Genomic DNA, 15,351 nt, shown 5'->3' with positions numbered 1-15,351 from the left:
TGAAAGTGTCCTAAAAACATATGCTTTTAATCTCCTTTGAGTCATCAAAGAGTTTCAAACAACACTCCTGAGAGCCTGGGGACAGAAGTGATGCTGTGCCACCATGAAATTTGACATTTTGCTAAGGTACCACATGAGTCAGTGTTTTACTGCAGATTTAATTATTTTGCTGCTATCAGAAGTCTGAATGCATTAACTTTTCAGACCCCATTCTTTAGTGAGACTGAATATGGATGCATCTTGCTCCGCATTCTTCCCTGCAAAAGAGAGATACATTGATGGTGGTCGGGAGAGGAAAACCAAAGCTACGTCACTGAGTCTAGGAAAAAAAGAGAGAGTATAGAAAGAGGAAATGTCTTTCTACTAACCCTGTTTGGGTTTTGGTGAGAGAGATGATAGCCTGACAAGCAGAGGAGAAAATATTCCTTAGCATCTGCAGTGACTATAGGAAAGTGAGAACCCTGTGTAACCTTTCCCGTTGCCCTGTGTGTCCATACCCATCCAGCACCTGGATTCTGTTGCAGCTCTGTCATCACTGCATGCAGACTTTGTTCCTTTGGTCTTGGTGGACTTCTGTTCTTTGAATGAATTCTTCCTCAGGTAATAAAAAGCCCACATGCTTCTATGAGTAAGATTTTATGCATACCACTTCAGAACAGGTGCTAAATAATAATACGCTACTAAGTTGTGCTGGTGCGTTAAACTGCAGTGGTGTTCACCACCTGTGGAGCTGGCCCAAGGTCAGGATGGAAGGATCAGGGCAATAATTAGACATTCTGTTTTTCAATAAGAAACCACAGATGCGGTAATGAAAAGCTTTCCAGAACATCACTTCCTGTATTATTGGGCTGGAGTTTTTTAATTGGCTCTTAAAATTAATTCTGCTTAAGCAACTAACAGGGCAGTCACTACTCAGCCTGGAAAGTGCAAACAGGCTGGGGCTAGCAAAGCAAAAAGGACTGAATTGATTCTCATATTAATAAGAGAGTTCATTCTAGAGAGAAAAGGTTAATTTGCTTTTCAGTGAGTTTATGGAGGAAGTGCTTGTGGTCAGGGTGATAATTTATAACTAAATCACATGTTTAAAGGCAAAAGTGATTACAGAAAACCTAGGAACAGCATTTTCAGCATTATGCAATGGAACTGTCAACAATGTTTTCTGTGCTTTCTTCTTCCCCAGGCACAACGCTTTGAGAAAGAAGCCAGCACAACAGCACTGTCAGCAGTGGCCTTATTTTTCCTCTGCACATCAGATACCTTAACAAATGCAGAAGCAGAGACAATGCTGTCCCACCCAGCTTTAATGCTGCTCGTGCTTATGGTCTGGGAGTACTCCTCAGATACACATGGCTTTTCTTGGGCTTGGCTTCTCCACAAAGGTGCTGTCTGTAGGTACTGAATTTTTAATTTATTTTTTGTTAGCATTCTAATTCCTGAGATTTGTGAATTTTCAGAGATGCAAGTAAAACAATTTATGCTTAACAGGATGTCTTGACATAGGTAAAATCATAGCAAATATGGGCTGGATTTTTAATTTCATTTTAGCCAAGAAGAAACTTTGAGCAACTGAGAATAAGATGGACTGACTTGTTTCTTTGATATGTCTAGATTTAGGAGTTGAAATTTTGGCTAGCCACCTCGAAGGTTAAGTATCAGTAACAGTGGTAACTGTGCTGCTGATTTAAAAAGCACTGTGATAAATGTGGCTTGAGGAGCAGTGGCAGCAGCTTTCCCATCCTACCTTTAATGCTTTATTAAAGGCTTAAGCTTACATGCAAACCTAGACAAGCTCAACAAACAAATACCCAGCAATGTGTGTCCTTTGGAATTTTTTAAGTAAAAAATGCTAACACATCACTGTTAGAACTGTGGGGTTTGCTACACCTGATGTAGTTTGCATGGGGGTGGAATGAAAAGCCCAGGTCAGAGTAACATTCAAAAGGCCACACTTCAAATTTCTGCCCCTTCTTGTGTGAGAGTTTGAATTTGCAGATTTCAAACTACTTGGAAGGAAATGTTTTTCTGTTGCTGTTCTGTGATATCCTGGTCTATGCCTGAGGCTCATGGGCGTTGCTGCTTCTTTCTGGTCTCTGCTCCCATGTGGGAGAGGCCAGAGCATGGTTCTACTGGTCCATCTCCTTGGCTTAACCTTTCTCTCCCATCTCTTAGCCCTGCCACCAGGCTGGGTAGATCACTCATCTGGTCACATCTTACACAGCTTTCATCTCTCCTGCAGTCCAATACCAGTGCCAGGCTCTGGCCTTCCGTGCAGTCTGAGACTTGAGCATCTGCATATTTTCCTGAGGGCTCCATCTGTGAGATTATCTCAGTCTGGTTATATGGGTCTACTTCAGACTAGAACTACTTTAAACTCATCTTGTAGTACAGAAACATCAGTGATGCTCCTGAAGAAATGAGGGAAAAAAAGAGAGCATGCCTGCACTTTATAAACACTCTTGGATGACATGTACAAAGGTGCATACAGGTATTTTCACAGACTATAAAAAGAGACTTCAAATTGACCAAGAAATAGATAAAACTAGTAATCTTCAGGATGCTATCTGCAGTAAAGATTATGTATTGCAGATCACAAACTATTCTAAAAAGGGTATCTTCTTTGCTATGGCAGAAGAATGGTTGCAGCTTCCATATTTCCAAGCCCACAAGGGGCCATGATAAAATCTTAACAACATGCCATTAAATATGCCTTTACAACATCTATTCTGCCTAGGCTAGATAGATCTGTGAATCCTCCCTTTGCACTGGAGATTAAATAAACTCCCTGGACAGCTGAGAAGAATTAAAGTATGACCTGATAGTTTCTCTGCTTGACAATAATATTGTCTGTCAGTTTGTGCTGTATCCAAGGTACTGTTCTCTGGTCCACGCTCAGAAAACAGATATTGACAGGTTAAGCTGATTAGCATCTCTATACTGTTTGGCCTTTCAGTCTCAAAATATATTTTACAAAATGTTGTAGTAGGTGTTTTCTAGACTATGCACAGTGATGCTCAGTGCAAACCTTTCCATGTATCCCCTAGATAAGGCCTTGAAACTTTTTTTTCTGTCTTAAACAAACAGCAGTTGACGAGTTTGGTCACAGGAGCCCAACATTTTTTCTGAGACAGGGTTTGCACCCTGTAAGAAGATACAGGAAAGCTGTGTGACCATTCCATCCCTCTCTTACAGGACAGGGCATCAGATACTAGCTGGTCTAAATGCAGATATGCCAATACCCCAAATGTGTCTAGTAATTTTGAGTAAGGCATCTGGACAGGTGATAACACAGGGAAGGAACTCTCTGCTACGTGCTTTGAAGTATATTGATGCTTCTTAAAAGTAACCATGGTCTTTCCTGTCACACAAGTGGAATACCCAAATTTTAGTCAAGAAGCAGGTGTTCATCAAGTTGTGTGAGAAGGGAGAGGCTGTGAGGGTCCCTTAGGAAAAGGGTAGAGGAAAGCTGGACACAGGGCTGCTCATGGGCTGCAGCCTGCTCCCTGCCTTATGAGAAAATCTTTGCTCACCCATTGTTTATTTAACAAAACAGTGCTCCAAACCTTTCATTCATTTAAGCTTTACATCAAAATCACTTTTAAACAATGGCGTTTTGTCAGTAAGTGAAAGGAGCAGGTAACTGTGATGTGTCCCACAGGAAGCATCACTCACCTCCAAGGCTGGTGAGGAGAGAGGGAGGGAATGGAGATCTGGGGAAACCAAGCAGCTTCTGAGAAGAGACCACAGATGGGTTTAACATCCATTACCTTTCTTATTGTAAACAGATGGCCCAGTCCCAAAAGTAAGGGAGTGCATTAGTTTTCAGAATTAGGATCTGTGTGCCAAAAGTAAAATTCACACTTCCCACCGAAAGAAAAACAGTGACAGCATCCTCAGAGACTTCCCCTCCTCAACCAATCTATGGAAAATGGATGGAAATTCTAGGATATAGTAGGTAGGCAGCAGGAATAGTTCAACTCCCTCCAGCCCCCTGGATATAACAGAGCCGAAAATCTGTGCATCACTCACTGATAACATCTCAGACTGGCTCTGCACGAGCTGAGGGTGAAAAAAGGCACAACCATGAAATGCTCAGGTCCTGCATTAAACACAGCACAGCTGGGGAGTGACTTGGGCACTGCCAAGACACCCCCCAACACCACCACTTGGCCCCAGACCTCCAGAGAGACCCAGGGCAGAGGGTGAGAGAGGAGGCAGCTGTGGTGTTCTGGCTCCTGCTTGTTTTCAGTTCATGGCCAAGAGGTACTGTTCCAGCTTCCTGAAGCCTGCCATGCCATGCAGACTGGATCTGTATGGAAAGCAGTGAAAAGAGGATAAAGTAGCCAGAAAGTGTGTGGTGGCTAACACAGATGATGAAATACAATCATAGTTGCAAAAGAATATTATATGTTCTAGTAGGTATAACAATGAATTAAGACTACAATGAAAATACAAAAATTCTCCACTTTTTATTATTATTTTTTTAATTTTATTTTCATTAACTTCGGCTGGCTTGGGAGCCATTCCTGTACATATTTCCAAATGCCATGAAGTCATTTATGCACCACTGGAAATTGTTTTAGATATTCAGGCCTGTGTTACTACAAACTGCAAGTTGATGACTAAGCTATAGCTTTGGAATCCAATTTAAATTGGCCATTTTAGCACAAAGATACACACTTTTGTTATTGCAAATGGGTAGAGGAGTTGTTCTTCATTGTAAAGCAAACTGTATTTTGTTTATCTAGCGTTTAAATGTCCCGTGCTAAAGCAATACCAAAAAAAAAAACCCTGAAGTAACAAACTAGGGGATATCATAGTCTGGGATTTTCCTCGAGCATGGTGATTTTCGAGCACATTTTTTTCCCTCCATTTTCAGACACATCTGAGCCTTTCACTGCAAACTGCTCATACTTGAATTCATCTTTCTTAGCTATGGCTGATTAAAACTGGAGACAGTATTGCAGATGAGGTCTAAGTAGTAGCCTGTAAAATGGCATGAACTCTCCCTCATCCTTACTGAAAGTAACCTGTCAGAGGCATTCTTGGATTGTCATTGCCTTTTCACAGCACTGGTGGCTCTCAGTTGTCCCATGGCCAATACCCCCAGATCCTTCTAGCATCAGTCATCCCTAGCTAATGAGCTCCCACTATAGAGCAAAAAAGTGATAATAGTCCCCAAGGCCAAGCCCATTTACACTTGCACTATAAAATTTAATTCCACTTCTATTACTTTTTCCCCTGAGGTCGTCCAGTTCTTCCTCCTGTGACAGCCTGATGCTCTTTACACTGGTGCCCTCATGGTGTCACCAGCAAATTTGATTTTTGCCCTTTGTGGTCATTCACATGCCAACGCCCCTAAAATAATCATTAACATAAATATTACATAAAACCAGACCTGTTCTCCATTGTATTGCTTTATTAACAGCCACAAAACCAAAGTGAGTCCATTCCCTTAACAAGTATGTAGAGCAAGAAAAGAGCTTGGCCAAAGTACAGACATCCCAGACATCCCTTCAAGGGCCCGCCTTGCCATTACAGATCCACCTGGGATCCAACCCTTACAGATCCAACCAGGGCAACATCACCAGCATGGGGGGGCCCCAGCAGCATCAACCCCACCTGGCTGCCAAGGGCAGGACCAACCCACAACAGCCACAGGGCACATGGGAGCAGTAAGAGAAAGAAACAGAGGCAGGGCATGAGCCCTCCAGGTGGCGAACAAAACAGATGTCTCAGCTTTTCATTTTGATGATCTTCAACTCATCTTGCCACTGGCTTTAAACGCCCATGCGCAGGTGACACATCTTTGTCCTCCAGCTTTCTCCCTGGTCATGTAATCCACACACTTTAATCCAAAGGAAGCCCAAGTAAGTGAAACTCTTGTGGCCTTGACTTTTATTCTGAGCACCCCATGCAGGTTCTCTGAAAAAGGACTGCTATAAAGATTTTTCAAAGAAATTGGGGTCACCTGCTGCAGTGAACTGAACACAATTGGGAAGCACTGTAGATACTCTCTGTTTGGAAATGCATTGCGTGTGGATATGGCTAGTTCAATTTTATATGTTTCTGGCTTCACATGCTATTTTTAAGAGCTGTAAATGGAGCAGGTCCTGCCCCCCTCCTTCCACCCTCTCTTCCTACTCGCTGATTTCTCATCTTAAATTAAATTGGGCACAAACACTGTAACAAATCATTCTCTCTCTATGTTATAAGAAGATAGGCATAGACAGAAGTTCAGAAACATACAGCATGTAGCATCTTTACGAGATAGGACGAGCACTGTGGCTTTCTGTCACAGGGTTTGCATTTAAAAATTGTAATCTTCAGCTTAGAATGTTTATCATCCTGTAAGAGGGTTACTCTTACCACTGCCTATGAAGAGAGATCTCTGTGACAAAAGACTGTCTTTATCAGAACCTTTTAATTGCCCACAGCAGGCAACCCTTGAGGATCCAAACTGTGGTCCTTACAGGCATTTACACCAAGAAAGAAAGATGTCACTATCATTTGAGAAGATGTACATGTTAAAATGGATGCATCTCCTCCAGCCTAAATTTAAAAGTGGAACTAAGTGGTTGCTGGCTTCCCCAGCTTGCTTTGTCCTCACAGGAGACAGGAGATAGAAAGCAGATATCCCTGCCCTGCTGGCTCTTGCTGTTTCTTCCTTTCTGCTCTACTGAGGCGAGTCCAGCAGTCCTGGTTTGTTGGATCAGGAGACTGGTAACAGCAAAAGCAGACACCCCTCCTGTGTCCCCCAGCCTTTCATGAGTGTCAGCCCCAAAACTGTTTGCAGAAGGTGGCAGTTCCAACTTGATGATTTAGCCCAAGCTCAAGTCTTTCTAACTTGTGCCAGATATCATTTGTTTTACAGTCAGATACCAGCTGGAAATGGGATGCCCCAAACTCCGCAAGTAAATGTTCTCCTTGTGCCATTTGATACAGAAAAAAAGCCCAGAAGGGGAGATCTTCCCTTGAGGTGCAGAGAGTGCTCCAGGTGACCTTAGAGCAGCTTGTTTAACACACAGGTTGAGGTGATTGGGTATTATTACTGTAAATCAGACCTTCCAAACAGCTGCTATTTCTTTATAGCCCTCCCCTGAATCCTTGACACTTTTTCTTCCATTTATCACAGGTCTCAGGACCATTTCCATGCTTGGGCCAAGTGGTCAAGCAAAAGAGTCAGGGTCTTATGATCTGTTTCATCCAGGAGATGAAGTTGATGAGGGCATCAGATAACTTGGATATAATGGTGCACCTTCTCAAGAAAAGGAAAAGTGTCCTTTTTTACCGCTCTGTGGGGAATTGATAAACATACACTCAAATCTCCTTTCTGAAAGGGCCTTTCCTTGGGCCAGACTCCCTTTATACAGCTGGGCAGTGCTGCAACAACGATCACTGACTGCCTGCAGTGTCTATGTGTCCCCTAAACTCTCCAGTGCTGCATAGAATTGAAATGCAAGTCCATTGTTCTGGCCAGTGGGGTTCCAGTTGCACATATCTTTGCATTGAACAGGGATAAGCCTCCTTCCTGGGCTTTGGAGATGACCATTAACTCAGCTGCCTGCTTTAAGATGCTCTAGAACTTCTTGCAGCCAAGGACCATGATTTTTCCTACCAGTTTGACCCAATCTGCAGCAATATCCATGGTGCATCTGCCCAAAGCCACGTGGCAAGGGATTGGCAATCCCTGGCTCTGTACCATGCAGCCAGCTTGCAAGACACAATTCAGCAGCTGGGCTGTCTACTTCTTCAAAAATGTAGGCTGATTCTAGGCAACAGGGAGATCCTTCTGGATCTAAACCATTTATTTGCTGTTTTCCTGAGGAATAATTGAACATTTCAAATTCAATACAAAGGTTCTTGCTGAAATCCCGTGTCAAAAGCTGCAAAAGTGTTCTTATTCCTTTGCTGCTGCTCACACACACTGTGCATGTACTCACTATCTACTTGCCCTTCTGTGCTTGGCAGCCTTTGCTGCATTCAACCCAGCAAAATACAGGTGGAACTACAGCAGATGGTGGCACATCCCCACAAGCTTCCTCTAACAGAGGTAAGTTTAAGGGCACCTTCCTCAGGAAAAGCAGATTTTTGCTCAAGAAGTAGAATATGAAAGTGTCTGGATACCAAGGGTTATGAATCTAGCAATAACATAGCTCCACTGATAATGACAATGTTTTGAATAATTTTTATTTGAATAGATCTGCCTGCATTACCAATATCTACGGTGTTGCTTGGTAACTATTTCCTGATACCAGGAGACTGAAAAACACTTTTTCAAAACTAAATTACAATTCTGATATTAAGTTTCACATTTTAGTGAATTCAGTCTGTCCTTTGTATTGCTGTCTAGCCACAGCAATATTCCTGGTAACATTCTTTTATATTATCCCTTTTTTTTTTCTTTCTTTCCTTTCCAAAAGGTGCCAAGTGAGGTTGAAAGTAAATATTTCATACTCCTTCCTTGGAAATATGTTGGTATTTTAAGAAGAGTCAGTACAACTGTAAAGTGAGAATAGGGGTGATCTCAGACACAAGTTGCATAATTCAGGATGAGTTTCAGAATTCAAGTAGAAAGCAATTCTAAATTATCAGTGGATGGAAATAAAATTACCACATAAAGTAGTAAAGCAAATGATATTAAAGTGTTGCATGGAAAATAAGTGAATATGTTTCAGTGTTAGCCACACTTCTCTGTATTTATTTTGTTGGTGGTGCAGTGCCAGCCTTCACTTATTTTCCAGAAGCTGCATTGTGTGGTCATGAAGATAATAATAATAGTAATAACAATAATAACAAATGTAATACTGTTGATAGGATCATAACTCAGTAGTGAATAAAATACCACAATGCTCTACTAAATTACTCATTAAAATTTACCTCAGAAAATAAAAAGGCTAATTAAAAAGAGGAAGTGCAGGAAACTGCACTATGCTGCAGTTTTAAAAGTGTATCCGCTGATTTCCTCACATTGCAAATTTCTATTACAAAGTCATTCCTTCCCGATTTTATGTGGATTAACAAGTTCACTTCTGCCTTCTCTGCTGGCAAGGACAGCACTACAGAAGGTGGAAGGATGCTTGTAAATGCCACTGTCTTGTGGGTACTTCCATGACTAAAGAAATGTAGCAGTTGTGTGAGACGACCCCTAATGTCTCTTTTGCTCCCTGATAATGCCAGATTGTGCAGGGAGCTGTTCAGGGAGCTGTGCTTGAAAATTAAATTCCCAGATATATGCACAGTGACTTTCTGAAACATGATTTTCACAATAAGTATGCACTCTTTGTTCTTTTTCTTTCTCAATGGCCTCTTTTGACTGCTGGGTTGAAACTGGCAGTTCAGAGATGTAGAAGATCAGAAGAAGGCAAATAACATTTATTTAACAGCTATTGGTTGTAGCAAAACTCTAGCTGATACGTGGGTGATTACCTCATTTCTATTCCATAACTCTTACAAAAGAAGATAGATCTGTAAAATCACTTTAGAACTCCCTTTCTCCGGCTTTGAAGAAACAGCAAAATCTGCATGGTAGATGATCGAGGAGTTCTGATTCCCACAAGAGTCCTCAGCCACTGAATGCACTTCCTAAAAAAATCCACCTCAAATTACAGCCAACCAGACAATCTGGATGGGACTAGCAGTTTCTGTCAAGGCAGTAAAAGGTAGGGATGGAGAACACCTGTAGAAAAACTTGAAATCTAAAGCTTCCCCCAGTTTGTTTCCCAGGTGAAACTGTCTTCTGACATTTAAAAAAATAAATGGAAGGTTTGTTTATTGCCAGGGCCCAACTGTGTCCTAAGGGCCACATTCCTATGGAGGCTATGGAGCCTCCAGCACCGGAATTCTGCAAAAAACAAGTAAGACAAAACAATCTGGAGTGACTTTGGCAAGCAAGCTTGCTGTAAGTCAAAGGAAAAGTCGTGGTCTCACTCCCACCATTAGATTTCTAATATTATTAATAGCATTTAGTAATAATTGCACTAAAAATTCTCCTTTTAACCGCAAACATGGAAAGCACTTAAGCCAGGGCCAACTATCTTTCAGAAGGAATGCTATGCCTCAGATATTTGGGACTCCAGAAGAAATATGTGAGGAGATTTTTGCTCTGTGCTACAGAAAAGGTCAAGCCCCATGGCTGCAATGATCCCAAATAATTCCAGATTCTCAGAATATATCACAGCAGTTGTTTATTTGCTGTTTAACTACAGATATACTTAATATTGCCCAAAACCAGACACCATGGGTGTGGCACATCTTCCCTCCATCCCCTCTCACCCAGAAAGAAGGCATTTGTGATTCTTCAAATTGCTTTGGTGTGGTTTGCTCAATCACACAGGAAATTACTGAGACAATAAGATGTCTCAGGTGTAGTCTTCAAGGTACTACCATCCCAAAACACTAAAAAAATTATGAACTCCATGCTAAGAAACAATGGTTGAGAAATTTTGAGTTCTCTTCTTTCACCTGGGATGAGGGGGGGGGTTAACCTTCTAGGGATCACATCAATATTTTTTATCAAAACCATGAAGTTCTCCTGAGGTTGTATGACTCAGCCTGGTGGAGCTTTTCAAACAGCATTATCCTAGAGTGAGCCATGATGCTGAAAATCTAAAAAATAAATTCTCTTATTGCTGAGGGGAAAATGGCACCTTGTTGGGTGGCTTGGTGTTTAATAGGCGATAAGCTAAGAACTCAATAATCCTCCCAGGTTCTGGGAATTTATCATCTCAAGGCCTCAGTCCTTGCAGAACCAGAAATTACTGTCGTTACTTTGGTGATCTTTTACAATCAGACATTTTCCTCATGTGTTTTTATGCTTTTAATCACTAATATTGCATTGTTTATTTCTCTCCTTTTATTATTGTCAAGGCTAAAATAACATGTGGAAGAGAAATGCGCTCAGAGAAGACAGACTCTAGCTTTATTCCTCTGCTCACACTGCAAAATAGAGCACACAACAAATCTGCAAGCAAATCTGGATTCGTGACTTATGTGGGCCATTAATATTTAATGCACGCAGCATCTACTCTTTCGCAGGTTTGTCCATATTCTATTCTAATGTCCTGTAAGCAGTCTCCAGGTAATTTCTGACATCTCTGGAGCAAGAAACTGCTATGTATACAAAATTCAAACTGTGCCGGAGATGAGAAATGATGGCAGAAATAAGTGTTAGAGCCCTTTGATCCCCCTTCCTCTCTGCAGCAATAAATATATTCAGAAAGGCAGCACTGTAGATTTATAAATGTTAGCACTCCGAGTGAAGTCAAACTAATTTACTCTATGAACTTCTCTGACATTATGAAAACTTTACAAAGAGATCATTGCATGTGAAGTATTAAAATACTATAATTTTAACTTAAAAACCCCACTCACCAGACATTCAAGCTCCCTTCTGTATATCTGCTGTGTTTTGAAGTGTTTTAAGAATAAGTGGGAATGCCATAAAGATGGCAAAATAAATTATGCCTCTTGAAGTTTAGGGATAACATCAATATAAAATAAAATTGTATGAATCCATTTTTCATAGATTGAGACTCTGGCAGTCAGGGAGAGGAAGAGTAGAAGGGGATTGTTCTGAATGAAGGGATGGTGAAGAGGAAGAGAGCAGTGTCACTGGAAATGTCTAACACGGTCGCAGAAGGGCTGAGCCTTGTCTTTCAGGTAATAAACTCTTGCACCATTTGTCCTGGGGGAAATTAATTGATTGGTGTCTATTCAGGAATTAAATAGTTGCAAATTTGGGAGTGGTGAGTACAGACATCTCACCGTCAGCACTGGGCTGGGCCATTTTCATGGCATTTGGCTTGAAACTGCAAGCTGCAGCCCTTGGCCACACTGCTCCCATGGAGAGGGCAGGCACTCAGCACCACTGCCTGCAGAGCCATTGCAGCCCAGGCAGCTGCACTTGCATTTTCAGACCTTTCCCTCTGCTGATAGCTGGAACAAAGGGAAAATTTTAAAAGGAGACAAAGCCCGGAGGCTGCATCTGAGCAGATGATCATGTCTGTCAGGCAGGAGGATAAATAATGGGTAGGGGAGTACTTACCATCCTGATGTGAAGCTCTCTGCTGGCAGGAATTGTGGGCACCACTTTCATAGCTTCTATAACAGGCTAGGAAATCATTGATGCCTTAATTAGCTCAGAATGGTGCTCGGCATCTTTTGGGCTGCAACAGACCTGTAGGAGCTTTGCTCCACTCTCTATGGTGATGCCCCACAGATTTTAAAATCCTGTCCTACTGTTGGTTCTCATCTGAGAAGGTCTCAGCTGCCACCTGTGACTGGGCTAAAGGTCACACAAGACGTCTCCATTTCCTGGCATTTGCCTGGAGAACCCGACCTCTTCCATGTGCTGATCAGATGACAGCTCCCACCACTGTCCAACCCTAAGGGAAGTAATCAAGTGCAATCCTAACCAGCAATGTATCCCTGCTTTGTAAAGCTAACAAAGGTGGCTATCCAAATTTCAGCACCCAGGTTAGGCTGCTGAGACCTAGCTTGGATACTTTTCTTCACAGCACCATCTAGTGCTTCTTATGCAAGCCACAATTTTCTTTGTCCTTTCCTTCTTTCACATAAATACACAAAAACCACATACATTTTAAAATAAAATAAACACGAAATGGACCGACCCCAGCCCTTTTCAAAAAAAAAAATATATATATATATAAATACTTGAATAAATACTTAAGGTTGTTTTTCTTTTTTCCTCCAAGGAAATAATGAGAGGAAAAAATCACATCAATAGATAAGCAGTGACTTGCAGTCTAGAAACAATGCTGGTGAAGTTGTTACAAGAACCTCAACAAAGCAGGAAAATTAAATTAAATTAAATTAAATTTCTGCTTTTCTAATTGTGTCTTTTTTCTGGACTAAGAAACAGTGTGTGGTTAGGTGTGGGTTTGCCTAGATGGACTCCCTTGGTTTTTATATGTCTAGCCCACTTCTTCTAATCCCAGAAACTTTTTCTAACCTCTAACCTTTTGCTTAAGGCTCTTAAAACTTCACTAAATAATGAATGCTGAGGATAAGGATTGCCTTTGCCAATAGCTCAACTACCTCCTTCAATTACAGTGTGAATCCTTGCAGGAAACATTCCCTCACTGATGATCATTGCCACAAGAGACAAACATCCCACAACCTCTCCCCCAAACTTTGATTTGTCTTTTTCTATGGTAAAAGTAATTGGAAAAAAAAAAAAAAAAGGGAGAGAGTCAAAATCAAAAAAAAGGAAAATAAAGGGAAAAGATGAAAAGGACAACAAGGAAAGGGGAAAAAATAAAGGAAAAATAAAGAGAATGGATAGAAAGAGGAAAAGGGGAAAAGGAAGAGGACAAGGAAAGGGAAAGTAATAAAAAGTAAGCACAGTTAAGCAAGAAAACAGTTTATTTTTATTTTTTAAAATCCTGATTATAAATTAGGATATAAACCAGTTTTTTCCTGAACCTGGTGGGGGAGGGGCGGCTGTAACCCACCTTCTATCAGAGGACGTTCCCATTTGGACGTTCCTCCAAATTTGTCTCAAACCAGGACATAAACAAACAATTAAACTTTCCCAATAATCCTGAAAATTGCTGAAATATGGAAGGAGAAAGCAACCAGGCGTTTGCCCAGGGGTTTTTCACATGATCTCCTTGTACTACTACAACAAATTTCTTCAGAGTCTTCTGGAGATCACAGTGGGAACCAACTGGAGAAAGCTGCAGTGAATACCAGAGCACTGCGTATTGATGGGAGCTGGATGTGTGAGTGCTCTCCCTCCACCAAATAATGTCTAGTCGAGCCTCATATCCATTGATTGCAACTTTGTAATTTGACCTTGGCAGCTTGTAAATTTTCAGGACACTATCCTTAAAAGCAATTCTGTTGTGTTACACTTTCAAAGCACAGGTTTCATGGCTGGGCTTTACGGGGAAAGGTACATGTTTTAAATAGCTTTTGTGTAAAATCCCTGCAGGGTTTGCCAAAGGCAAACTAATGACCACTGGTGGAGCTGCAAATGGAATTGGATAATATATTGATACCAGCAGTAAACAGTATTCGATTTTAACAGCAACTAGTATAGAATAACATGTCTAATTTAATTTATGAACTTAATTTAAACATGGAGAGACCTGATGCAGAAAAACTAGTTGCTGTGTTGTTCCTGAACTTTTATTTGCTGCCCATCAGGAAATGGGAAGGATGTTACAGCAGTTGATGTTAATTTGTTCATCTGCTTATGCTGTTGGTATTTCTTGCCTACTCGTGGCATTTTTGCAAGTAATTCTAGCTGCTCTTAATCCTGATTCAAAGAAAAAATTGATTTTCTTGTTATGATTTATTATCATAGATCAGAGTGCAAATAACACATTTTTGCTTTTGACACTTTGTACAGCCACAGCTTTTTCTATTTCTCTCTGCAGGGAAGAACTCCAGAAGTGCAAATGCTCTTTCTTTGTGAGCAGCTTTGCCCACACAAGTAAATCCCAGTGAAGTCACTGGGATAATTCACGTGCACAAGACTGTGCCATCTGGGACCAGGACAATTGTGTACAGCTCAGATTGAAAGTTTCTAATTCTTCTTTTTCCTTATGGCACACATCTTTAAAGACTTCCAAACTATTTATATTAATAATTAAGAAAGCTGAGGGTCTGAGCCTGCCTGAACTTCAGTTCTAGTATAACTTTGAAAGACAGTCAGGGGTCTTTACAATAAAAAAACAATAAAATCCAGCTTTCTTTTTTGGGTGTTTGAATGATGACCTTATGAGGTATATTGAAATGAAAGAAAGAAGCGTTCTCCAAAGTTTTTGCACAAAATGAAAAAAGCAGTACTGACTTCTATCTGTCTCATTTTCAAGTCTTATAAGCCTGTCCTGCTTTCCATGTACCTTTGCTGAATAAAAATGGTCACTATATTGTTGTAAAACATACTTAAATGGGAAGATTTCATGCCAGCAACCACTGAAAGACAAAATGTACCATAAAACATAAATATACGCACTAGAACATACCTTTTACTGACTAATAAGGAAAATATTTCTGGCTTTCACAAGGAGAATAATAATTATGTTTTTGGTATTCCTTTGTGCTGGTTAAGGGTGGCTTTGGCTCGGTTTTTGGTATCAAACTTTTGCAAGAACTCTCCATCCTGTACAAAATTAGGATTCCCCCAGTCACTGAGAGTGAAAGGGAGGAGGTGTATGACCTTCTGTGACCCCCAAACAAGAGATCAGTCAGGTTTTCAAGAGCTGTCCCTTCCTCCAGGTGCTTTGTTGGAATCATGGGTGTGGGTCAAGATGATGCTCATAAAGAAAGCAGCACTGCAGCACAATCTCAGCGGGATTTCTCCTGTAATGCCTCATTTGCAGG

General features: G+C 41.0%; 1 long non-coding RNA gene across 1 annotated transcript; it reads left to right on the top strand.

The window, feature by feature from the left end:
• Positions 1 to 1,186: 1,186 nt before the first annotated feature.
• LOC116440475 lies at positions 1,187 to 14,975 on the top strand. The gene is made up of 4 exons (XR_004238630.1): positions 1,187 to 1,388; positions 10,867 to 11,034; positions 11,525 to 11,658; positions 14,403 to 14,975. It is a non-coding gene; the product is annotated as an uncharacterized LOC116440475 (long non-coding RNA).
• The last annotated feature ends 376 nt before the right edge of the window (positions 14,976 to 15,351 follow it).

This window comes from Corvus moneduloides, chromosome 2 (assembly GCF_009650955.1).
Source record: "Corvus moneduloides isolate bCorMon1 chromosome 2, bCorMon1.pri, whole genome shotgun sequence".
In the NCBI taxonomy this organism is placed as follows: Eukaryota; Metazoa; Chordata; class Aves; order Passeriformes; family Corvidae; genus Corvus; species Corvus moneduloides.
This window is presented reverse-complemented; position numbering and strand designations above follow the sequence as displayed.